The 24975-nt window shown below is 42.1% G+C and overlaps 1 protein-coding gene across 14 annotated transcripts in view; it reads right to left on the bottom strand.

Annotated features, from left to right (window-relative positions):
* Nrf1 (nuclear respiratory factor 1) overlaps positions 1-24975 on the bottom strand; it is a 105474-nt gene that overhangs the window by 80236 nt on the left and 263 nt on the right. For 2 of the 14 annotated variants that reach the window (XM_030255218.1, XM_017321441.2), the window contains exon 1: positions 21246-24288. The exons of 11 other annotated variants lie outside the window; for them this stretch is intronic. The gene's annotated coding sequence lies outside the window, so the exon portion shown is untranslated. Of the gene's footprint in view, positions 1-21245; positions 24289-24975 lie in introns of those variants that run through there. One more of the 14 variants, XM_030255217.1, reaches the window with a different exon arrangement.

Here is a 24975-nt window from a genome sequence, read left to right as displayed (position 1 = left end):
TATTTGTTTGGGCTCCTTGACTGATATTTAACTGTCGTAAACATATTAAAGGCAAGTGGTGTTTTTTTGTTTTTTCACTGAGAATTTAATGAATCTGTATTTAAAATGACACAGTGGAGTGACTGTTCAAGCTGCCCCTGCAGTCACCCATCTCCAAGGCCTAGCAACTGTCCTGTTCCTCCCAGCCTTAGCCCACTCCAACCACCACTGTCTCACAAGGATAGCTACTTTGAGGATGGATACCTAAAAATGAGGCCTCTCATCCAAACAAACAAATGTGACTGGCACACACCTGTGAACCCAACATTTAGGAGAGAGAGGCAAGAGAATCACTCTAAGATTTAGACTAGTTTGGCGTACACAGCAAGTTCTACACCAGCTGAGACTGCATGAGACCCTGTTTCCAAAAACAAAAACAAACTGAAGATGGCTCATTAAGAGCCCCCGTTAAGAGCACTCACTGTTCTTGTAGAGGACACAGGTTTGATTCCCAGAATCCACAAGGTAGCTCACAATCTTCTCTTACTCTAACCCAAACCCAGTGCTCTCTTCTGGCCTTTGTGGGTACTGCAACACAGGGTGGCAACACACTCATACATTTAAAATAAAAGTAATCAACTTTTTTTTAAAAGGGAAGAAGAGCTAGGTGTTGGTGGCACACACCTTTAATCCCAGCACTTAGACGGCACAGGCATGAAAGCCCTCTATGAGTTCAACACCATGGTCTACAGAGCTAATTCTAGGACAGCCAAGGCTACACAAAGAAACACTGTCTTTAAAGAGCACTGATTGTTCTTCCAGAGGTCCTGAGTTCAGTTCCCAGCAACCACATGGTGGCTCACAACCATTTGTAATGGGGTCTGATGCCCTCTTCTGGTGTGTCTTAAGACAGCTATAGTGTACTCATATACATAAAACCAATCAATAAAAAAACAAACAAACAAACAAACAAAAAGGGGGTGGGGATACAAAAGACATGAAGCTGTTTTTTTTTTTCTAATAAATATTTTGGCTCACAATTTTTATTTGTAATCATACCAATATGAAAAAAAATTTAACTGATTTATATTTTATGAAGGACAGATGAGGGCATCAGATCTCCTCCATTATAAGAGGAGTTGTGAGCTAACACCTGGGTGCTGGGAAGCAAACACAGCTACTCTAGAGGAGTAGAAGTGTACCACTTTACCTAGAATTCTTAAATGCCCTGCAGATTATTGTTTTTTTTAAATCTAGGAACAAGGAAACAGAAACTAACATGTAAAAACAGGGACCAGCCACCAACTTACAGTATGTACTGAACACTTGAACCCTGTCTTCTCCTCTCCCACATGAACATATACACATACAGAGGGCCTGCATGACTGCAAGCAGCAAAAAGTGTGCGGAAGAGGAGAGGATAGGAAGGACTGCTGGAATCATAGGCTTTGCAAAGGCCTTTGGACTTCACTGACAGAGAAGCTCTCTGAAATGTGTATACAGGAGATGTAGGGGAGCAGCGGGGTCCAGGATGCTGACATTCCAAGCAGAGAAACATCACCTTTGGAGCACCCAATGGGTTTGGCTCTGGGAGTCTTAGACACCAGGCAAAATCACCCGTTGTTATTCTAACTGCTCAGTGGCACCTAATAGGAAAGAGCTCTTCCTAATACAAGAATGAACAAAGGTACAGAGAAATTTCTACTACTACACGTTTTAAGACTGCTTGCAATTTACAAGATTTATTTATAAAGTGAGATAAGAAGAGGGGCTGGATACATGGATCATCAGTCAAGAGTGCATACTGCTCTTGCAAAAGACCCAAGTTCTGTCCCCAGTACCTACAACAGGAACTTACAACCACCTGTAATTACAAAGATTTGACTGTTGCCTCTAGCACCTGCAGAGACAGCTGTATTTGAAAGCATATACCCAAACACATGCATATATACGTATTGAATATCCAACCATATAAAATAGCAAATCTTTTCTTAAAATGAGGTGAGAAGACTATACTAAACATTAGTTTCCTTAAAAGCTAGTAAGCAGTACCATATATACTGAGAACAATGTATTCTGGTCTACTATTACAGGTCTGCAGTGACTGCAGGCACTCCTCAAAGTCCCAGCCTTTGCTAATGAAGATGAGGCGCTGAATCGTTATGTGGGGTTTTGCAACGGTCTAGTTGGTACAGAAAGGGGAGGACTGAGGCTGGAGGCAAGCTGGTCAAGTGACTAGTTCAAGGATCCTCGGGGATCCTGGAGCATTAATTAATTAAGACAATGAGGACAGAGTTGGGTGTGGTGACCCATGCCTTGAACTCTAGCACTGAGGAGGCAGAGGCAGATCTCTGTAACCTGGAGACTAGCCTGATCTACACTGCCAGCTCAGGCCAGGAAGAGCTACACAGGGAAACCCTGTCTAAAAATGTAAAACCAAACCCAACAAGAAGCCCCAAGATGTGAGTGCTGACCACAGGGACTTAGAGAAGAGGCAGATGTGTGAAGGTGAGGAAAGTCAAGACTGCACTCCTTCTGGCTGGGTTAGTGTGATTCTCAGGCAGACTACAAACAAGAAAGGTAAACAGAGGTTGTGGAGGAAGATAGTAGCTTTCTGAAGGCACTGTCACAAAAGACTCAGATTTGAAACTTGGGGGAAGTCTGTAATGAAGGTAGAAGTTCTGGACTCATCAGCAGAAGCTGGTAAACGAAGCAGAGAACATGAACAAAACTGAGAATAAAAATCAAACAAGATGATAAAAGAAGAAACTCCAACCACAGGGCTCACATCCTCAGAACACTTGGGATGCTGAGGCAGGAGGACTGCCAAGGGCTCCAGGCCAGCCTGGGCTCAAGAACGATTGATACCTACTTCAAAAAACAAACAAATAAAATAAAATAAGTAAAATAAAAATTGAGAAAACAAGACTCTAAAAGCCAAGTGTGGGTGAATATGCCTTTAATCTCATCACCCAAAAGGCAGAGGCATTCAAATCTCTGTGAATGTAAGACCATCCTGGTCTATTTGGTGAGTTCCAGACCAGCCAGGGCTACATAGTGACCTCTTCTCAGAAATAAAATAGAATAAAAATTAAACCAAACCAAGTAAGTAAATAGTGGGCTGGAGAGATGGCTCAGAGGTTAAGAGCACTCCAGAGATCCTGAGTTCAATTCCCAGCAACTACATGGTAGCTCACAGCCATCTGTAATGGGATCCGATGCCCTCTTCTGGTGTGTCTGAAGAAATGTACTCATACACATAAAATAAGTAATTCTTTAAAAAAAAAGGGTAAATAGCAAAAAAACTTGGGGGACAATTAAGAGGTCATTAAAAGGTAAGAAAAAAATATGTAAAAGGAAAATGAGAAGCAGAAGACAATAGTGTAGTATTGCAAAGCCAAAAGGCAAGAGATCAACATATCCGAGTTCCATAAAGGAAATAAAGAACAGTAACTTACCAAAGTTTCATACATTCACTAACACTGATGTGAACCAACCTGCCCCTGACCTCTTGGCTTTCACCTTACAGAGGCAGAGGCTAGCAATAAACACATACAATAATTTTAGGTACAGTTAAGTACCAAGAAGAAAAGTAATAATATTTTTTTTTCTTGGTTTTTCAAGACAGGGTTTCTCTGTATAGCCCTGGCTGTCCTGGAACTCACTCTGTAGACTAGGTTGGCCTCGAACTCAGAAATCTGCCTGCCTCTGCCTCCCAAGTGCTGGGATCAAAGGTGTGCGCCACCACTGCCCGGCGATTTATTTTTATACATAAGTACACTGTAGCTGTCTTCAGACGCACCAGAAGAGGTCGTCAGATCTCATTACAGATGGTTGTGAGCCACCATGTGGTTGCTGGAATTTGAACTCAGGACCTTTGGAAGAGCAGTCCGTGCTCTTACCTGCTGAGCCATCTCTCCAGCCCAAAAAGTAATAATAAAACAAAAAAGCAAGTGAGAGCAGAGAGTGTTGTGTGATGCTCAAACAATGTCCCTCCTCCAGCTCTCCATTTTTCTGTATGTTATGCATGTGTTTGAGGGGTGTGTGCACGTGTGCATGTGTATGTGCACGTGCCCCTGGAGGGCCAAGTTCAATGTCTTTTTTTAAAATATTTATTTATTATATGTAAATACACTGTAATGTGTCTTCAGACACTCCAGAAGAGAGCATCAGATTTCGTTATGGATGGTTGTGAGCTACCATATGGTTGCTGGGATTTGAACTCAGGACCTTTGGAAGAGCAGTCGGCACTCTTAATCACTGAGCCAGCTCACCAGCCCCCAAGTCCAAGGTCTTAACTCATCTTCTGATTGTTCTCACCCCTTATTCACTGAGGCAGAGTCTATCAAACTCATAGCTTGGAGGTCTGACTAGTCTCACCAGCCAGCTTGCATTGGGCACTCCTTGTCTCCAGTTGTCTTCCTTTCCTTTCCTTTCCTTTCCTTTCCTTTCCTTTCCTTTCCTTTCCTTTTCTCTGTGTAGCTCTGGCTGTCCTGGAACTCACTCTATAGACCAGGCTGGCCTGATTAAAGGCATGGGCCACCACCGCCCGGCCCTTGTCTTCACTTTCTGAGGCTGGCATTACAAGTGGCACCTAGTATTTATATGGATCTGGGCACCAAACTCTAGTTCTCTGGTGTGTCCCTGGTATGGATAGCAGGACAGCAAAATGGACCCTACATGTGGACAGGGGTGGCAGGTGAGACAACAGAAGCAACACCAGGGATCAAAACTTGTGGGTAGGTAAGATCCTTGGACTTCAGAGTGAGATGGAAAGTCTTTGGAAGATTTTTATGAGTACAGTTATCATCTATGTCTTAGCTTAGATTTCTATCCCTGTGATAATACACTATGACCAAAAAGCAAGTTGGAGAGGAAAGGGTTTATCTGGCTTACACTTCTCCATCACTGTTTATCATGAAGGAAGTCAGGACAGAAGCTGTGGAGGGATGCTGTTGACTCCCCATGGCTAGCTAGCTCAGCCTGCTTTCTTATAGAACACAGGACTACCAGTGGAGGAATGACATCACTCACATGGGCTGGGCCCTCCCCCATCAATCACTAAGAAGATGTCCTAGAGGCTTGCCTACAGCCCAGTCTTAGGAAGGCATTTTCTTAACTGAGGTGTCTTCCTCTCAGGTAACTTATTTCTGTCTAGCTAACATACGACTATCCAGCACAATCTAATTTTCTAATTTCTGTTTTTAATGGTCACTGTGATGATGTGTAAAAGGATCAGGCTGAAGGAGGGTGGAGACTGGAATTACTATAAGGCTACTACTAAGACATGAACCTGACTTAGACCAGGGAGCAGCAGCAGAGGTTGTGAGACACTGTCGAGTTTTTGGTGGCAAAGCTGCCAAGATTTCCTGATGATTTGATGAAAGACAGTAAAAGAGCAGTTAAAGTGGGTTTAGTTCCCATGCTATTTCTTATTTCTATTTTGAAATACTTTGCTTCTTTTTAGTGACAGGGATTGGAACCAGGAACATCTGCAGTCCCAGACTCCCAGAGGTTTTATTTGGCAGCTCAAAGAACTCAACAGTCAGTTTTTGAGCTGGAGTGAATGTCACGAGTTATGATGCTAACTTCTAAGGGGAAACATTAAGCAGAATGACAACTGATGGCTTTTTGTAAACAGCTTTGAGAAAAAAGTTATTTCTGTTCTGTTTCTGAAGACTATAATTAAGAATTGCCCTTTCCTCACTGGCCATCTGAAGCAAAAGGGTCACTAGCAGCTGTACTGGAGTCACCAGGTGGACAAGAGGGCCGAACATATACATATGCCACAAGGGCCGGAAGGACAGAGTGTCATTACACTGGACTGAGGTGACCTTTCTTGTTCGCACTATTGAAGACCGTCTACCCAGTGAAAAGCATTATGATAATCTTTGTTTTTTGTTTGGTTTTGGTTTTGGTTTTTCGAGACAGGGTTTCTCTGTGTAGCCCTGGCTGTCCTGGAACTCACTTTGTAGACCAGGCTGGCCTCGAACTCAGAAATCCGCCTGCCTCTGCCTCCCAAGTGCTGGGATTAAAGGCGTGCAGCACCACCACCTGTCAGGTTGATAATATTTATGATCCAGGACCATTAATTTCTTGGCAAATCAGTTACAGAAACACCACTGTTAACTTTTTCAAAAGTAGCAGCATTACAAAACTAGTTATAACCTATTGGATTTGCTTATGACTTTTGTCATATTTTCTTTTTAAACAAGGCTTTGCTATGTAGCCCTCCGGCCTCCACTTCTGCAATGCTAGAATTCCAGGTACCTAATACCTCAATTGGCTCAAATATTCTTCTTTATGGATGTTAGGACATCCAGGCTGAGGATGTGGCTTCGCTGGTAGTACCTGCCTAGCATGCCTAAGGCCCTGGGTTCAACATTCTTTAAACCTGTATAAACCTGGCATGGTGGCACACACTTGTACTCCCAGTGCTGAGGAGGAGGCAGGCCAGTCATAGGGAGGAGACAAGGCCAACCTGGGCAGCATGAGACCCTGTTTCAGAACTAAACTGAAAAGACAAATGAGGTAAACTACTGGCTACTGGGCAAACAGGAAATGTCAGAAAAAAAATCCTGTCAGAAAAAAATCTTGGCAATATGCATAATTTTTTGAGGTCTATAAGACAGGTTTTGGTGGCTTTTTTGTTTGTTTGTTTTGTTTTTTCGAGACAGGGTTTCTCTGTATAGCCCTGGCTGTCCTGGAACTCACTCTATAGACCAGGCTGGCCTCGAACTCAGAAATCCACCTGCCTCTGTCTTCCAAATGCTGGGATTAAAGGCATGTGCCACCACTGCCCAGCATTATATATAAGACAGTTTAATATTTTATTACACTAGACAGTATGAAATTGCCTTCTATAGGCCTAAAATAATACACAGTTTCTTTCATGAGCTCTCCTTTTGGTGTTTTGTACGAGGTTGAGCTTGTTTCCAGCTTCCAGGGACTGTATCACAGGTCTACACCAGGGATATACCTGCTTCACACGCCAGCAACAGCAGTAACCACGGCTGTTCTGCTACACCACACCACACCACACCACACCACGCCAGAAAAAGAAAGGCCTGTGAAAGTGCTTCTCTCTGAATGATGTCACTTCTTTGTTGCTTTGCCTTCTTTTCTATTCAGGGTCTCACTGTGTGGCCCTGGGCTGGGTTGGAACTTGCCAGAGTAGACCAGGTTGACCTAAAACTCGTGTGTCCAGCCTCTTGTCTCTGCACCATGATTGCTGGAATTACAGATGTGAGCCACCATCCAAAGGAAGGTTTACTTTTTGTAGTAATAAATAGAACCACACTGAATTAACACAACTGTGAAACTGGTATTATGAAAGAAAGCAGACAAATGGGAATAGAAAGCCATTCAATCCCTTGAACTCACTTGTTACATGGATGTGAAACAGAACTGTTTAAATTACTTGGAGAAGAAAACACGTCAAATATGTTAAGGTAGATAAATAGTACCTATTTTGTTACTTAATAATAAGACAAACCTTTCCAAATACCAAAAGAAAAAAAAAGTCTCCCAAGAATTCCAAACAGTATCAGAAATGCAAATTTGAACTTTTCTTAGTTGATCAAAAGTTAAAATTTCTGTAGGATGTGGTAGACCACTCCTTAATCCCAGCACTGAGGCAGGTAGATTTCTATGAGTTCAAGAGCCAGCAGGTCTACATATCAAGTTCCAGGCCAGCCACGGCTACATAGTAAGGGACTTTCTCAAAAAAAAAAAAAAAAAAAAAAAAAAAAGTTAAAATTTCCACATTTACTTTGCAATTCATTAAACTAAACTATCTAGAGTTACTTAAAAATAAATTTAGTATATCACTAAAATCAAGGCAAAAGCACAGCGGTCTAAAGAAAAATATGTTTGATTTCTAGATACGAAAACAGAACAGCAGGCTGCAGGAGTAAAGGCAATGGAGTTTAGAAAGTGACTGATTATAAAACTAAAAGACCACCTAAAATTGGAATGAACAACTCTATTGTAGAACTGGTTTAATCTGCAATAGACCCATAAGTCTAAAGGGGTATCCATTTCTAAAATGTTACCCTAGAAGTTTAAAGACACCTGAAGTGCCTACATGTTTATACAACATTAATTTAAAAAAATACCCAAATTCCCTAGTGACAAGTCAAAGTCTGCAGTGGTTCTAATAAAGTATTTTAGAAGGGTAGTCTCCAGACAAGGGGGAGATGAAAATGGGGAGAATAACACATTTTTCTCATTGACATTTTCTCAATGCGTTCTTTGATACAATTCGTAAAAGGAGGAAAAGAGGCATCAAGTGAAATCTCATTTGGTCCTGGCCACAATGGGCATAGGTGATGGCTCTCAACCCACCAACAGCTGCTTGCCCAACTTTCTTAGCTCATTTGGTCAACTCCCTTTCTCATTGCAGAAATATCTGGAATTAATGTGTTATGCTCAATTCTGCCAAGACAGCATCCGTAAGAAAATACAAACTACAATCTCTGCAAGAGGGGAGTACTACAAACACATCGAGCACAGTGGCGGTGTACAGACCACCTATGTCACTCTCTATAACAGTGTCCATGTGCTGTGCACAACAGGGTAGCAGCCCTGTTAGTTCAGAGGAATACCACACAAGACCCGAAGGACAAAGTGCTTTATTCATAAGTAAAATGTCCACAGTATGTTACTGGAAATGGTAAAGCGCCATTTATTAATTGTAAACACATTCACAGCTCACAATTCTTTAGTGCTGAATATATGAATGTATGGACTGACAGAGGAAGATCAGGACAGTAGTTCCGGTTTATCCATTAAAGAGACAAGGTTGCTGGCAGCTTTCCCACTGCAGCCTTAGTGGGAAAACTACTTCAAACTCCATGCCATGGTCTTTCTCCTCTCTCCTTGAAGTGGCACCCACCTGCCGATAAAATGCTAACCAAAAGGTGTACAAGAGAAATTAATACAAAGGTACTGCCCTGAAGGAAATCCCAATACAGGCCAGTAATTTGCTTTCTATAGTGACCTCAAATTGCCAAGATAAAAGTATAAGCAATACATACATAGTACCCCTGTTTAACAGCACAGAAATATCTGTATTGTTTCATTTTCATGGTTTCTCATAAAAACAAACAAACGCCTTAAGATAGTCAGGCATATGGGTGATGGCCTTCCTATCAGCACTCAGGAGGCAGATCTCCAGGCCAGCCAGGACTCCAGAGTAAGAGCCAGTCTATTAAAAAATTAAATAAAAAATAAAAAATAAAACCAAAATAGTACTTAACATATTTAAAGGGGTCCGTATCACCTATTTGGTAAATATGTTTACTAGAAAAAGCGTATGAAAAAAATGTAAAATTGCTTTGTTAGTGTGCTATGATGAACAAGTACAAGCTTGCGTGCACAGGCTCGCACAGAAGACAACGTTTAGGGAGCCGGTTCTCTCTCTGCCTGGCTTTCATTGTCTCGGCCACGCTGCTGCATACTCCAGACTAGTTGGCCAGCAACCTTCCAGGGTATTTTCTTATCTCTATCTACCATCTCACCATAGAAGTGCTTGGGTGACAGATGTAGATCACCACATCTGGCTTTTTTTGGTGGGTTCTGGGGATTGAACTCAGGTCAGACTGATGTGCCAAATAGTTTTACCCTCTGAGCTGACTCCCACCCCTCAGAAAAAAATTTAAAATATGCTAAGCAATATCACCTTTTAAAAATTTATTTATTTATTTATTTATTTATTTATTTATTTATTATACCTAAGTACACTGTAGCTGTCTTCTGACACATCAGAAAAGGCCATCAAATCTCACTACAGATGGTTGTGAGCCACCATGCAGTTGCTGGGATTTGAACTCAGGACCTCTGGAAGAGTAGTCGTAACTTCTGAGCCACCTCTCCAGCCCATCACCTAACTTCTTAGATGCTGTTATATGATGTCTTTATAATCACACACTCAATATTTGGTACATTTACTAGGCATGTCTCATATGGGAATATTCCTTTGTTTTCTTTTACCTTTTCAACAAAAATTAGATTACAGCTGTATGTGACTATTTTCCAATTTTACATAATCCATAAAACCAAATGCCTTTTGTATTAAATGAAAACAACACACACATACACACACACACACACACACACACACAACCAAGGAAACAGTTATCTTAGGATGGTAGATTTAAAAATCTTTATCATCTTGTAGACTGTAGCTGTTCCTCCGTGGTTAAGGCCCCAGTCCACTCAAAGCACCTTTCCCTTAGGATTCTCAGCCGGGCATCACAGCTTCTGCCTGTAGTCTTTGCACCTTCAGGCTTAAGCAGGCTCACCAAGAGTTTGGGGTTGGCTACATAGTGAATTCCATGCTAGCCAGGGCAATGAAAGGGCAAGGGGCAAAGGGAAAGGAAGGGGTAGGGGTCAGGAAATAAGGGAAGGAAGGAAGGAAAAAGGAAAGCCAAGCCCTGGTGTAGCCTAGGATAGCCTTGGACTTAAGGCAAGGATGACCCTGACCTCCTTCTGCCTCCGCCTCCCAAAGGCTGAGGGTATGTAGCCAGGCCCAGCTAATTCTTGTGCATACCCACTCTCTCTCTCCCCGTTGTGTATATGTGTATGTGTGATGTGTTCTAAGTTTGGACATGTGCCACAGTGTCCATGAGGAGGTGATAACTTTAGGGAGTTGGTTCTCTCCTTTCCCAAGGGGACCTAGGGACAATCCAGCTCAGGCTTGCACCCACTGGTGATCTTACTGGAACTGCCATTTTATAATATAAAGTTCTTCTCAATATAAAACATTTTTAGTGGCTGGAGAGATGGCTCAGCGATTAAGAGCACTGACTGCTGTTCTGAAAGTCCTGAGTTCAAATCCCAGCAACCACATGGTGGCTCACAACCATCTGTAATGAGATCTGGCGCCCTCTTCTGGTGTGTCTGAAGACAGCTACAGTGTACTTACATAATAAATAAGTAAGTCTTTAAACACACACACACACACACACACACACACACACACACACACACTTTTAATTTAGTCAAGGTTTAAGATTTAACTTACTGGGCCTCAACATGTGGCAATGATATAGAATCAACTTAAGACAAAATGCAAAGTTAAAAAACCCAACAAAATAATGTTTTACATCAGCAAAACTAGCTGGGTGGAGGTGATGCACATCTTTAATCTCAGCACTTCGGAGGCAGAGGCAGAGTTCCAACACAGCCAGGCTACATAAGAAACCCTGTCTTGAAATACAAAAAACAAAAAACAAAAAAAAACAAAAAATAAAACCACAAAAACTTAGAGTCAAGTGTAGTGGTGTCCACTTTATTTCTGTGCGGATGAAATAACAATTTACCCACTATAACCACTCTTTTTCACATTTTACTTCCTATGGTCCTTTATCAAAAGACTAACAAATCAACATAATGACCCACCAAAATTTAAATTCGTGTTTGCTTTCCTGATCAGTCCATCCTACTTGAGAAGTCACCTTACATAATTAGACAAAAAAAAAAAAAAAGAAGAAGACACTAATAGAAACCTAACAAGGCTTGAAATCGAAGGATTATCAAACTGTATTTAGCTATTTCATCGTGTGAAGTACTGAGACATGCTATCTAAGTTCTGTTTGCTCACATCATTGTATTATCAAACTGTATTTAGCTATTTCATCGTGTGAAGTACTGAGACATGCTATCTAAGTTCTGTTTGCTCACATCATTGTCACAGCAGCAGTAGAAACCCTGCTCTCCAATCAGGCTGCCTGGATGGACATAAGGCTACCACCAAACTGTACTGGTGAGCACTGTCCTGTTTAAAGGTTAGACTATCACATGCATTAAATGTCCGTTCTGTGTATAAAGCTTGAGATCCGCCTCTAAGGAAACACTGGGCTGGAGAAGCAGCAGTTAGACTTAACTGTCAATGGAGCTGCTCAAAGTGGGATGAAGTCTTCAACTTTGAGGAAATGCTTTTTGAATCTTTTACCATGGGTTCCTTAAGTTATACAATATTAGATGGTACCCAGAAAAGTAAATTATTTCAAATGCATTTTGTGAGACTTCTGCAATGATACAAATAACTCCAAGACTTGGTAAACTAGGTTAGGGGCTAAGTATTGACCTGGAAGAAGCACAGAACTTTTCCAGGATATTATTAATTATAAGCCTATCCTAATTATGACACAACTTTACTTGCTACCTCTACCTCTCTGGTTTTGTTGTTTGAGACAGATCTCACGATGTAGCTCTGGCAGGCCTAGAACTCCATATGCAGACAAGACTGGCCCTAAACTCACGAGATCTGCCTGCCTCTGCCTCAAAAAGTGTTCATACCAAACACTCTGATTTTTTTTTTTTTTTTTTTTTTTTTTTGAGACAAGAGATCACCCTAGCCAGCCTCAAAACGCCAATCTTCTTGCCTCCGAGTATGCTGGAGTTGCAGGCAGGTGCCAGCAAGCCCAGCCCTGCACAGACCTGATCATATCCCCAACAAGGTGAGGACAAAGACAAACCTCATTCTGTAGCAGCCATGCTTCCTCAACTCCAGCTGCTGTTCCCTCTGCCCTCAGCTCTCTAGCATTTCCCCAGGGGCTATACCCAAACACCTTCATTTTTCAGTCTTTTCTAAGTGTGTGTGTAAAACTGATGTAATTTTACATTTTTATGTCTTATAAAATAAGCATATCTGATGTGATCCTAATGCCAAAAGATATTTTGCTAATTGAGTAATCGACCTTATTGTATTTTCTGCTTATCAACTTTCTATCTTTCTCAGGGCCTCTAGCAGATCCAAAGATCCAGAAGGCAGCTTTGTCATTACAAGACAACAGCTCCTGGACGTTCAAGTGGAACAAAAGGTAGAGGTGGATGCCAGTGACACTACTGTGAACCTGTGCAACTAGTGGCTCCCAACCTGTGCATTTAGTAACAAAACAAAACAAACAAACAAACAAGAAGGTAAAAAAAAAAAAGGATAATAACACAAAAACAAAAAATAATAAAAATAATTTTATGGTTGAGGTCACTACATGAGGAACTACGTTAAACAACCACAGCATTAGGAAGGTTGAGAACCACTGCTTTAGATTAGAATACATTTGTCTGAATTTACTGAGACAGCATCTCATATAGCCCACATTGGTCTTGGATTCCACTACAGCTCAGGTTGACCTTGAACTTCTAATCCTTCTGTAGCTGCCACAGGATGCAAAGACAAGATTGTGCTACCATGTTCAGCTTTTATGTGTTTTAAACAATAACGCTCTAAAATACTTAAAATTTGACAGTAGGTGAGTGGGACAGGTATAAAATACTGTATACTCAATGGAAGGGGTCGCTTCTTTGGGCTTGGAGTGTCCCATTAGGTAGTCCTGACTAGCCTTAAACTCACTACACAGATCCAGTTTGCTTCAAATTTACATCAATCCTCCTGTCTCTGCCTCCTGTGTGCTGGGATTACAGGCATTCGTTACAATGCCCTGCTTAATATGTTTGTTTTAAGCTAAGAGTGATAAGAGCGCCCAAAAGTTTTTAAAAAGTTGCAGTAAACACATATCGAAGAAATTCTCTTCCTAAGTTTAGCCTAGTTTAAGTGCACACCATTTATTCAAAAAACTCCAGTAAGGTACAGCAATACCTAGGCCTTTGCACAAAATTACTAATGACTAACTAGGTACAGAACAACTAATCTCCAGTCTCACAAATGCCATTCATGGTTAAGTGCTTTACAATACACTTAAAAAATCCTTTAGGCTGTATTTTTACTGCACCTCTTTTTGGGTTGTTGTTAAACTGCTTGTGGTATTTTGTGTATTACAATAAAGTCTTCCATATCATCTAGGTGCATAGCCATGAAATTTCTAAAAGCAAAACTAAGGGTGCATTTATTACAGTATGTTCCTGTCTTCAAAAGATGTAACAGCCTGGGCTACATAGTAAGTTCTGGGACAACTGGGGCTACCTAGAGACACCCTGCCAATGAATAAATGAGTAAATGAAAGAAAAATAGCAGACGGATGGATGCATGAATAGATGGATAGACAGGCAATTGGGGCATAACTAGACCTGAGTAAGAATTACTTTAGATACTAATTACATTAGCTTACTAGTTATTTACCCAGCATTTGTTTGTATTTTGTACAAAGAAAAAAAACCAGTCAGGTGTGGTGACATACACCTTTAATGCCAGCACTTGAGACACAGAGGCAAGAGAATGTCTGAGCTCAAGGCCAGCCGGGTCTAGAGGGAGTTCCAAAACAGACAAAACGACACAGAAGAGTCCTTGTCTTACAAAGAAACAAGCATCTAGTCAACCATAAACTACTACAGGGTTAAAACAGGTTAGGTTACATTACTATACTTAAGAAGATTCTCTACGTAAAACCTTTATGAAAGGAGACTCTGAGAGAGACCAGTCACTCTTTATCTAAAACGAAAAGATAGAACACATTTCATTGGGGGAGAACATGGATTATATAGATTTTTGCAAAAATATTCTTGTATTTTAGTATTTAAACTATCCAGAGATAATGCTTTCTTGGAAGGACAAAGTTGACTCTTTAGCACTACTATAATTGCTGTCACGGGGCTGGAGAGATGGCTGAGCGGTCAAGAGCACTGTCTGCTCTTCCAAAGGTCCCGAGTTCAAATCCCAATAACCACATGGTGGCTCACAACCATCCATAATGAGATCTGATGCCCTCTTCTGGAGTGTCTGAAGACAGCTACAGTGTACTTACATATAATAAATAAATATTTTTTAAAAAAATTGGTGCCACAGGCTGGTGAGATGGCTCAGCGGTTAAGAGCACTGACTGCTCTTCCAAAGGTCCTGAGTTCAAATCCCAGCAACCACATGGTGGCTCACAGTCATCCGTAGTGAGATCTGATGCCCTCTTCTGGTGTGTCTGAAGACAGCTACAGTGTACTTATATATACTAAATCTTTGGGCTGTTGTGAGCAGAGTTGGAGCGTGCGGGGCCAGAACGAGCAGAGGTCTGGGGTCAATTCCCAGCGACCACGTGATGGCTCACAACCATCTGTACAGCTACAGTGTACTCACATACATTAAATAAATAAATAAATCTTAAAAAAAAAATTGGTGCCACGGCCAGGCAGTGGTGGCGCACGCCTTTAATCCCAGCACTTGGGAGACAGAGGCAGGTGGATTTCTGAGTTCGAGGCCAGCCTGGTCTACAGAGTGAGTTCCAGGACAGCCAGAGCTATACAGAGAAACCCTGTCTCGGAAAAAAAAAAAAAAATGTTCTTTACATGGCAAGGTTAGATTTCCTTTTACTTTTCTATAGTGAATACATATTATATGTATTTTTATATTCAGTAGTTATTAATATAACAGACTCAGATTCATTTTTAAAGTAACTTTTATTTAGAAGAAATTTATAAAGCCAAAAATCAGAGGCAGAAACTTCAACAGTCACAAAACAAGCAATACACTAGATCATTTCTTACTCAGATTTAAAACCAAAAAGCCCATTGCAAGCCAAGACAGTGTTCAGAGATGGTACACCTAAGCAAGCCCTGGCTGATTCTTTAATATGTAGGCTATTTTATATGGAAAATTTATCGCTAAACCTTTTATTTCATAACTACAGAGAAAGAGCGTGGGGAGGGGTGGAGGAAGGGAGGGAGGGAAGGACAGAGAGAACAAAGGAGGAGTAAGACCTAAAGAACATAGCAAATAGTTTTCTTCTATTCGGATTCTTGTTGTAGATTAGCGCATACAATGGTCCACTTTACAGCAATATGCATGACCTGTTATAACAAGTGAAGGAAGCCAGGCACAGGAAGGCACCACATGTTCTCACTAGTATGCAGGAGGCAGTGGTTTCCAGAGGGAGGGTAGTGACAAAAAGGATACACAAAGGTTGGTTAACATGTACAAAAATACAGTTAGCATTAAGTTCTCGTGTTCTACAGCATGGTATAGCAACCATAACTAATAGGTAGGAAAAAGATGTTGAAGGTTTACAACACAAAGAAAAAATGTTTGTGGTGCTAACTGTACTAATGAAATACTACACACTGTTTACAGTTAAATCAGTATGACTGCATCGCTGAATAAGTATTATCATGTGTTTAATTTAAAAGCAATCAACACAAACTAATCACAAGTTGTGTACCATAAACTTTATCTGTTTCATATTACCCAACATATCCTTACCCGTTATTCCTGCATTTACCAACTATTTCTGCAGGATAGCCTATAAACAATGTCAACCAGTATTGACTGTGAACGTGGCAATCAGTGTGAAGATTAAGGGATAAGGGCATGGCTTATAGGTAGAAGACTTGTCTAGCAAGAACAATATCCTGGGTTCAGTATCCCAGCACCACTGAATGAGTGAATGAGTGAATGAATGAATGAATAAATGAATTTATAGAAATTACCACCCAGAAACTAGGAAGTGATTAAAAATTGTCTCCTAATCTAATTTTAAAGGCCAAAGATTTGAGTAAAAAACAAAAAATGAGTAGTTATCTAAAATTTCAGAATGAACTACTCTGGGAAACAAGCAATTTGGTTTTTTTTAATGGCTTATATATTTCTATTTCTATTTTTTGAGACAGGGCCTCTGTATGTAGTCACTGGGTAGAATAGGCTAGCCCGGAACCTACAGAGATTCGCCTGCCTCTGCCTCTCCAGTGCATCTGCCAACACACACAGCTTAGAATGTTTATTTGTAAGGAGTATGTTTGAATGCATGTATTTCATCCATGACTTTAAATATGAACACTAGGCAATGCGTCAGCACTGAACTGTCTGGAATATCAAAGCATTCTGTTCTACAGTTATGTCTCAAAGGCTCTAACAAAACAGAACAATAGGGTTTGTTTTTGTTTTTTTGTTTTGTTTTTTGAGACAGGGTTTCTCTGTGTAGCCCTGGCTGTCCTAGAACTCACTTTGTAGGCCAGGTTGGCCTCGAACTCAGAAATCCACCTGCCTCTGTCTCCCAAGTGCTGGGATTAAAGGCTTAAGCCACCACTGCCCGGCTAATCCCAGCTTTTGAGGTGGCAGAGACAGGCAGATCTCTGAGTTAAGGCCAGCCTAGTCTAAAGTGAGTTCCAGGACAGTCAATGCTACACAGAAAATCCCTCTTGAAAAACAAAAAGTAAATAAAAAGAAAAGTGATTTTTTACTTAGAATCACTTTTTTCTCTGAACACAATCTGTGAACCAATTTGTTTTCTTTCTTTAAAAGCCTATTGGGCTGGTGAGATGGCTCAGCAGGTAAGAGCACCCGACTGCTCTTCCAAAGGTTCAGAGTTCAAATCCCAGCAACCACATGGTGGCTCACAACCATCCGTAACGAGATCTGACTCCCTCTTCTGGTGTGTCTGAAGACAGCTACAGTGTACTTACATATAATAAATCTTTAAAAAAAAAAAAACCTATTTTTCTACCGGGTGTGGTGGCACAGGCCTTTAATCTCAGCATTCGGGAGGCAGAGGCAGGTGGATTTCTGAGTTCGAGGCCAGCCTGGTCTACAGAGTGAGTTTCAGGACAGCCAGGGCTACACAGAGAAACCCTGTCTCGAAAAACCAAAAAAAAAAAAAAAAAAGACCCAAAAAACAAAACCTATTTTTCCTTTACTGACCCCTCCCAGAGCCTAACTGTATCTACTGTGCATGAACAGTCTGACACTAGTGCGAGTCTTGAACAATAAAACCTACAAGGAATCGGCCAATTTCTGCCTAAGCTCTGCTCTGTTCTCCAACCCTCCCTCCACTAAGTGCTCCTCTCCGTCTATCTAAGAAGTGCCTCAGCAAAGCTCAGTTAGACATCCACTCGAAATCCTTCCCTGGAACCTATTTCAGCCAACTAACAACACAACCACCGCTGGACTTCCTCATTAACATTACTGAAAAGGCCCCTGACTCTTGTCTTGACAGCCCCCAAGAATCTCAGAAAAGTGAGACTGGGCCCCACCCCAGAAATATCAAATAGGCACACACACAAAATTCTGTATGTAATTTCAAGACATGGAGTCACACAGTTAGAATACATCCCTGAACTCCAGAACTAAAAACTTTATAAACTGTATCTAGCCTAAGTCTTAAAGCCAAGATAAACTTATATTTTAAGAGATCTGGCAAAATAACACACATATATTACAGAAGACTTTTTCTCTCCTACAATTTTATTAGCTTTGAGTGGAGTAGGGGACATGCAGGTATCATGATGTATGGCTGTGCATGCACACAGGTCAAAGGACAATCTGTGGGGTCAGCTCTGTCTTTTCACCATGTGGGTCCTAGGAATTGAACTCAGGCTGCCAGGGCCTTTACTTGCTGAGCCATCTTAACAACTCAACTTTTTACTTCTGAAATGCCAAATCTCGCTCTTATCCCAATGAATTCTCTATAGTATTTCACATGGCTAAGTTCATGACATCCTCTTTTGACCTCTGGGAGCATTCACGTAAATGTGGGGCACATAAACTCACATATGCACATAAATCTTTCCTTTTTTGTAAAGATTTGTTTGTTTGTTTATTTATTATACGTAAGTACACTGTAGCTGTCTTCAGACACACCTGAAGAGGGCATCAGATCCCATGACAGATGATTGTGAGCCACCATGTGGTTGCTGGGATTTGAACTCCGGACCTTCGGAAGAGCAGTCGGATGCTCTTACCCACTGAGCCATCTCACCAGCCCCATAAATCTTTCTTAAAAGTGTTTTGTTTTTTTTGTTTGTTTGTTTGGTTTTTTTTTTTTCCCGGGGGCTGGAGAGATGAGATGGCTCAGCAGTTAAGAGCACTGACTGTTCTTCTGAAGGTCTTGAGTTCAAATCCCAGCAACCACATGGTGGCTCATAACCAACCATAATGAAATCTGATGCCCTCTTCTGGAGTGTCTGAAGACAGCCACAGTGTACTTACATATAATAAATAAGTCTTTTTAAAAAGTGTTTTTTTCTTCACTCTTGATTGTACATCTCACAATTCTCTGTGACATTAGTTGATGAGTGAAAATCATCAATCTGCTCCATTCCCAAATCTCCTTGAGTTACAGTCAATTCCCACAGAGCTCAGCACACTACATTCTTCCTCCAATCTAGTTGTTCTTACATGTTCTCTACCTTAAGGGAGAACATCCACTAACTGGATTACAGACCTAACTCCTTATAGTCAATGGTCACACAAATCACATAGTCCCCAGCAATTGTCTCCAGTGACAGTACAACCCCAAAGTCTCAAACATTTCCAATCTAATGTTCGTGTCAATCTTTAAAAACCCAGTGAGTACTAGAGATGCTGCTGAGTGGCACAGTGCTTGACCAGCAGGTCCAAGGGCTAGGACTCAACACTCAGCACCACCAGTACAAAGTTATGGACAGAATGCTAGATCTCCTGAATGCCTTAGCACCCCCCACCCCCGCCGCAGGCCTAGAGATGAGACCTATGCTGCACTCGTGAGTGCTGATTACCAACTTCCCAAACTTTCCCAAGAAAACTTTGTCTTCCACACTCCAAGTACAAGTTAAATCCACTTGCTGTTTCTCAAGGTGCATGACTGCTGGCCTCCCTCCTGTCTGTAAGTCCTGAGACTCTACTTAATACACATAACCCTCCCTAATTTGTTTTCCCTTTGTCATGGTCCCTCCCCAAAAACTAATTCCTCCCTTTTTTTTACCCTTTCTTATTTTCTACAAGTTATAGAAGAGTCAAGCTCATTTTTCCACTCCAATATAAGGCCCAAATTTTGTGACTCAGGTATCTTGTAAGGGCCTAGAAACTCATCTTTAATGTTTGACAAGGGCAAAACTCTGAAAGTGAGGACACACTCAAGGGGCTTAAATCCTCAATGGAGGACATGGCCTCACCCACTTTCAAACATAAAACAAGAATCCAGCTCTGTGTTTCCTGCTCCCCATTTCTAGTCCACTGCTTAAATAGCTTTAAGCAGTGTTTTGCAGAGACATTTCCTCACTTCCTCTTGTTCTTTGTAGGTTAGCTGCCAGCCTGACCACATTAACATGCAGCAGCAGCAACAGCAGCACTCTCCTAAGTTCTAAAAAGCTTACAATGCCAACAGTAAAGTGTAGGCTCCTTAAAACATGGTCTGAACAAATGCATACAAAGCTCACTCTTCGAAGGCATTCTGGAAAAGGCTCAGTATAGTTTATCCAACAGGCACTGCTTAAAAAGATGCCAAGAAAATATCTACTTAGATTATTAGCCAAACTTTGCACATCTGAAACAAAGACTAAACTTAAAAAAATATATATTTACCTACTGAGCCATCTTGTTGACGCAAGCCTGAATACATACGTCACCTATATACCAAGCAAAACAATTTCCACAAGTAGCTGAAATCACCGAGCAGATGACCCATACAAAGAATAGCTCCTGTAGCTTCTTTGAAAAATTATTCTCCCTCCTAAAATCAGTGATCAATCTAATCATGCACACAGATGCCTACAAACACAGGCCCTTACTAAATATGGCTTTGCCTACATCAAGAAATTATGTGATGCTGTGGTAGCAGGCGAAGTTTTAAGCACAAAACTCTGAGCTAGGCAAAACAGGAGACCCCTCTGTCAGGGTGATCTTCTAAGACCCTGATGAGTGTCTTAAGGGACAGCATGCAGTAAGTCAGCCACATGGAACTTGTTTTGGTTTTTTTTTTTAAATGTGTGTAAGTATCTCCAAAAAGTTAAACATTTAGTTTTTCTTCAGTTCAAAAGTGGTTTAATGTCTATTAAGTGTGAACACATTAGGACAGCTAAGGCATGACCACCTCATGATGAAGCCTCAAATCTTGCTAAGTACATCCAAGAGAGAGACTGACAGACAGTAGCCTAATTCTGAACTGTATGGGGTAAAGGTATAATCCATTTAATTTCCTGGCAGAGTCCAAAATTTTACTTTCTCGCTGGGCGGTGGTGGCACCCACCTTTAATCCCAGCACTTGGGAGGCAGAGGCAGGCGGATTTCTGAGTTCAAGGCCAGCCTGGTCTACAGAGTGAGTTTCAGGACAGCCAAGGCTACACAGAGAAACCCTGTCTCGAAAAAAAAAAAAATCACTTTCTCAATGATTTTCACCATATTACATTAATTAACTTCAAAGCATTCTTATTGCTATAAGAGTCAAAGTTTCCAACAGTTTAGTATAGCTGTGGTCTGAAAATACCTATACTCACTCAGTTTGTTTCAACTCTATTTCCCTTCCAGCCTGTTCACCTTAGAATAATGATGGATAAGTATTAACTAAGAGCTAGGATGTAGCTCAACTGTTTAAAGTACTTGCTTAACCATGCAAAAATGTACGTGCCTTTAATCCCAACATCTGGAAGGTAGTAGCAGAAGATTTAGAAGAAGTTCAATGTCAACCTCAACTACAAGTGCTAGGCCAGCCTGGGATACACAAATCCTTATCTAAAAACAAAAACAAAACAAAACAAAGGTTAGAGAGATGGTTCAGTGGTTACAATCATTGTCTGCTCTTCCAGAGGTCCTGAGTTCAAGTCCCAGCAACCACTTGGTGGCTCACAACCATCTGTAATGGGATTTGGTGCCCCAACCCTGGCATGCAGTAAGTGTACATGCAGACAGAACACTCATATACATCAAAACAACACAAAACAGTTTTGGGGGCTGGGGATGGCTCAGTGGTCAAGAGCACCGACTGTTCTTCCAGAGGACCTAGGTTCAAATCCCAGCACCCACAGGGCAACTCACAACTATCTGTTAACTCTAGAAACTAACACCCTTCCATAGACATACACGCAGCAAAACACCAATGCACATTAAAAAGGAAAATCCAAACAAACAAAAACAGGCTAGAGAGATGGCTCAGCCGTTTAGAGCACTGCCTACTCTTCCAAAGCAGCACAGACCACTTCCCAGCACATTACTCTTGCTGGGTAGATCAGGAGCACCCGCTAACTTCAGCTCCAGGGGATGGTGCTCTCTTGTGGATTCCAGAGGACCCAATTAGTTCTCAGTACTCACATGCACAACTGCCTGCCACTCCAACTCCAAGGGTGTGATGCCCTTTTCTGACTTTTACTAGCACTAGACATGCAAGTAGTACAGAGACATATATGCAGGCCAAACACTCACAAATAAGAAGTGATGTCATAATACACAGGCAGAAAAAAAAAATCACTAGATTTCTAAACAACCTACTTCTACTACTTCTTCCTCCTCCTTGATAGTGATTGAATCAAGTGCCTTCCTCAAGTTAAGCACACACTCTACCACTGATATATACCACCAGGTCCCAAACAGGCTGGCGTGAGATTGATCTTTCAAATTATAGTCATGCACACATACATATACGTACATGTATATATAATCAGCATCATCCAGTCACAAACACCTAAAGTAAAAGATGCCATTTTTGGAGAGACGAAACTTCCCAAGTCAGGAGGAGAGAGCAGACGTTTGTGAAGTACAACGGCACACCTCCAAGTTTGAGTAGGTGAGCAAGTGTGTGTCAGTGTGGAGCACTGAGCGTGTCTAAGAACCTGACAGGAGTTGACAGGTTCGCTTCCTGGAGTCTACTTCTCAAGACTAACAGTTTATCTCCCACCACCTCCATCCTAAGCAAAAATAAATCAACATGCCTTTCTATGCTGATTTTTTTGTTCAGAAACAAAACCCAACTTCAGTAATTGCTGTTCATCGTCACTATTATTCCAACATTTACTAAATGTCTTATTGCAAATAAAAAGATATAAAATGCCAGCTGGGTGGAGTGGTACACACCTTTAGTCCCAGCACTCTAGAGGCAGAGGCAGGCAGATCCTTTGAGGCCAGTCTGATCTACAAGGCAAGTTTCAGGATAACCAAGGCTACACATTGTCAATATATATATACATACACACACAAGAACCTTAATTTTCCCTTAAAAGGTACATGCTTGCTTTTGTTTCCTATAAAATGCTTTGTACAGACAAGCCAGGTCTGGTTAAAAATGTAGTACATCAGCAAAGACAATTCACAAATTTAAATCACAGGATTGTTGGCCTTCACCTCCCTAACTAAATTAGCAACGGGTGTGTAATTATACCTTAATAAAACAGAAAACCCACAACCTTAGGTCCCACTGAAATATGTATGAGTGTCGAGGGAAATGGAAATCCCTTTTATAATCCTTCTATAATTCCGGTATTTTTGTGAAAACACCTAATTTGAGTTGGCTGGTTCTGGTTAAATGAGAATATAAACCACTCACTAGTAGACAAAAATTCTTCTCCCCTTCTGTATGCTGAGTTTGAGATTATAATGAAATCAAGATTTTAAATAAAGTGGGCTAAAAGACTATTGTTTTGTTTCGATGTGGGTTAGGTACCCAATTGTTAGCAACAGTCGAATTCCTATCAGGCAAACAAACAAACAACAAAAGGCTGCCAATGTATTTCAGCAGCAAACGGTCTGCATGGCCAATGCCCTGTTAGATTCCCCAGCAAAGCACAAAAAAATAAAGAGGAAGGGTAACACCTTCCCAAAAATCTACACTCAACAAATTACAGTTAAGTCTGCACCCAAATTAAGTCACTACATCACATTACACATGACGATTATACACTTACTTTGTACTCATTAACTAGCCATATTTCTACTACTTTATAGGGTAACTTGTCAAGAACTTTCAAACAATGTTAGGGAGTCAGGACATAACTAAATGAAAAAGCAAAATCAACACTCATTTAATATATATGTCACCCCTCTTCTCTTCCCCGGAGTGAGGAACAATCCATTAACTTACTGTTTATGACTAAAGGAAAAGGCATTTAAAAGGATCTGCCGAAGATTGGAAAAAGGACCAAAAAGGACCACTCCTCCAAGGACAAAAGCTGTCCCCATTCTCCTACAGAGCACTGTCCCAACTGACAGGTTCACTCCCACCAACTTTCTCCAATAAATGGAGATTTAAACACTAAAATGGAAGTTTTGCTTTGCCTACTTAAAAAAAAAAAAAAATCGGCCCAACCGATACCAACTCTAACATAAGCCATCATCAGTACAAGATACTTTAATGGCAGGGAAGATGGGGATGACCTGCTAACAGCTCCTCCAACTGGTCAGAGCAGATAGCCTTTGAAGCTCTAACAACATTAATGTATGTTTAACATTTTCAAGTTCTGGTGGGTAGTCAGATGCACCGAACAAAGTTTGGGGCCAGCAGCAACGACACAACAGGTGAGAAACAGTGGACATCACTACAGAACATGCAATGGCAAACCCACGAATCCACGAAAGCCTGGGAGATGTGGGAGAGAATCAAGCACAAGACCACCCCAGACCCCCTGTTTTATCCGAGGCAAAGGCTCCGTTCCTTCTTAAGGGGTGCGCCACCTCCCCCTCCTGTCCCCCGGAGACCACCACGCCAGTCCCAGGAAGAACCCAGGCCCCTCGGTGGGTATCTCCGCCGGAGAGGAAAAACACAATGTCGCTCCTTATTTCTGCGTACAAAAGGACTTTGCGCCCTCCTCCTCCTCCTCGAACTGCCGCCTAGGCGCCTCCTCACAACTTGCAAGAAGGTGGGCAGCGCGCCATATTCAGCGCCCCCCAGTCCACCTGGGTAACCATCCCACGCCACCCCGGCGGGAGGGAAGCTTCGGAGGTCGCCCGGCCGAACCACCAGCCTCCTCTCCCGCCAGAGACAGCCACTCCCGCGCCCCGCCCGGCCGCACCGAGCCACCGGCGGGCCAGAGCCGGGAAGAGCCGAGGGGGCGAGCGCCGAGCCGCCGCTCCGGTCCCGCGCAGCCCACCCACCTCCCGCTCCCGGGCCCGGCGCGCTCTCCCGGGCCGCCGGCTCCCGAGCCCGCAGAAGGAAGACCAGGCCCGGGGTTCCACGGCGCGGAGGAGGCCGCGGCCGGGAGAACCCGAGGCGGTAGGGGAGGCCGGAACCCTGGGGCTCTCGGGAGGGCAGCCGCCTCCCTACCGAGCCCGCCAGGACGCCCGGGGCCTAGTGCGGCCTGCGCATCCTCGGGGTGGCGGTTTGGCTGGGCCGGGCCCGGGCCCGGGCCCCCCGCCCCAGGCAGGCCGAATCC

Source organism: Mus musculus, chromosome 6 (assembly GCF_000001635.26).
Source record: "Mus musculus strain C57BL/6J chromosome 6, GRCm38.p6 C57BL/6J".
NCBI classification, from domain to species: Eukaryota; Metazoa; Chordata; class Mammalia; order Rodentia; family Muridae; genus Mus; species Mus musculus.
Note: the sequence above shows the minus strand (reverse complement) of the source record. Positions and strands in the feature narration are given on the sequence as shown.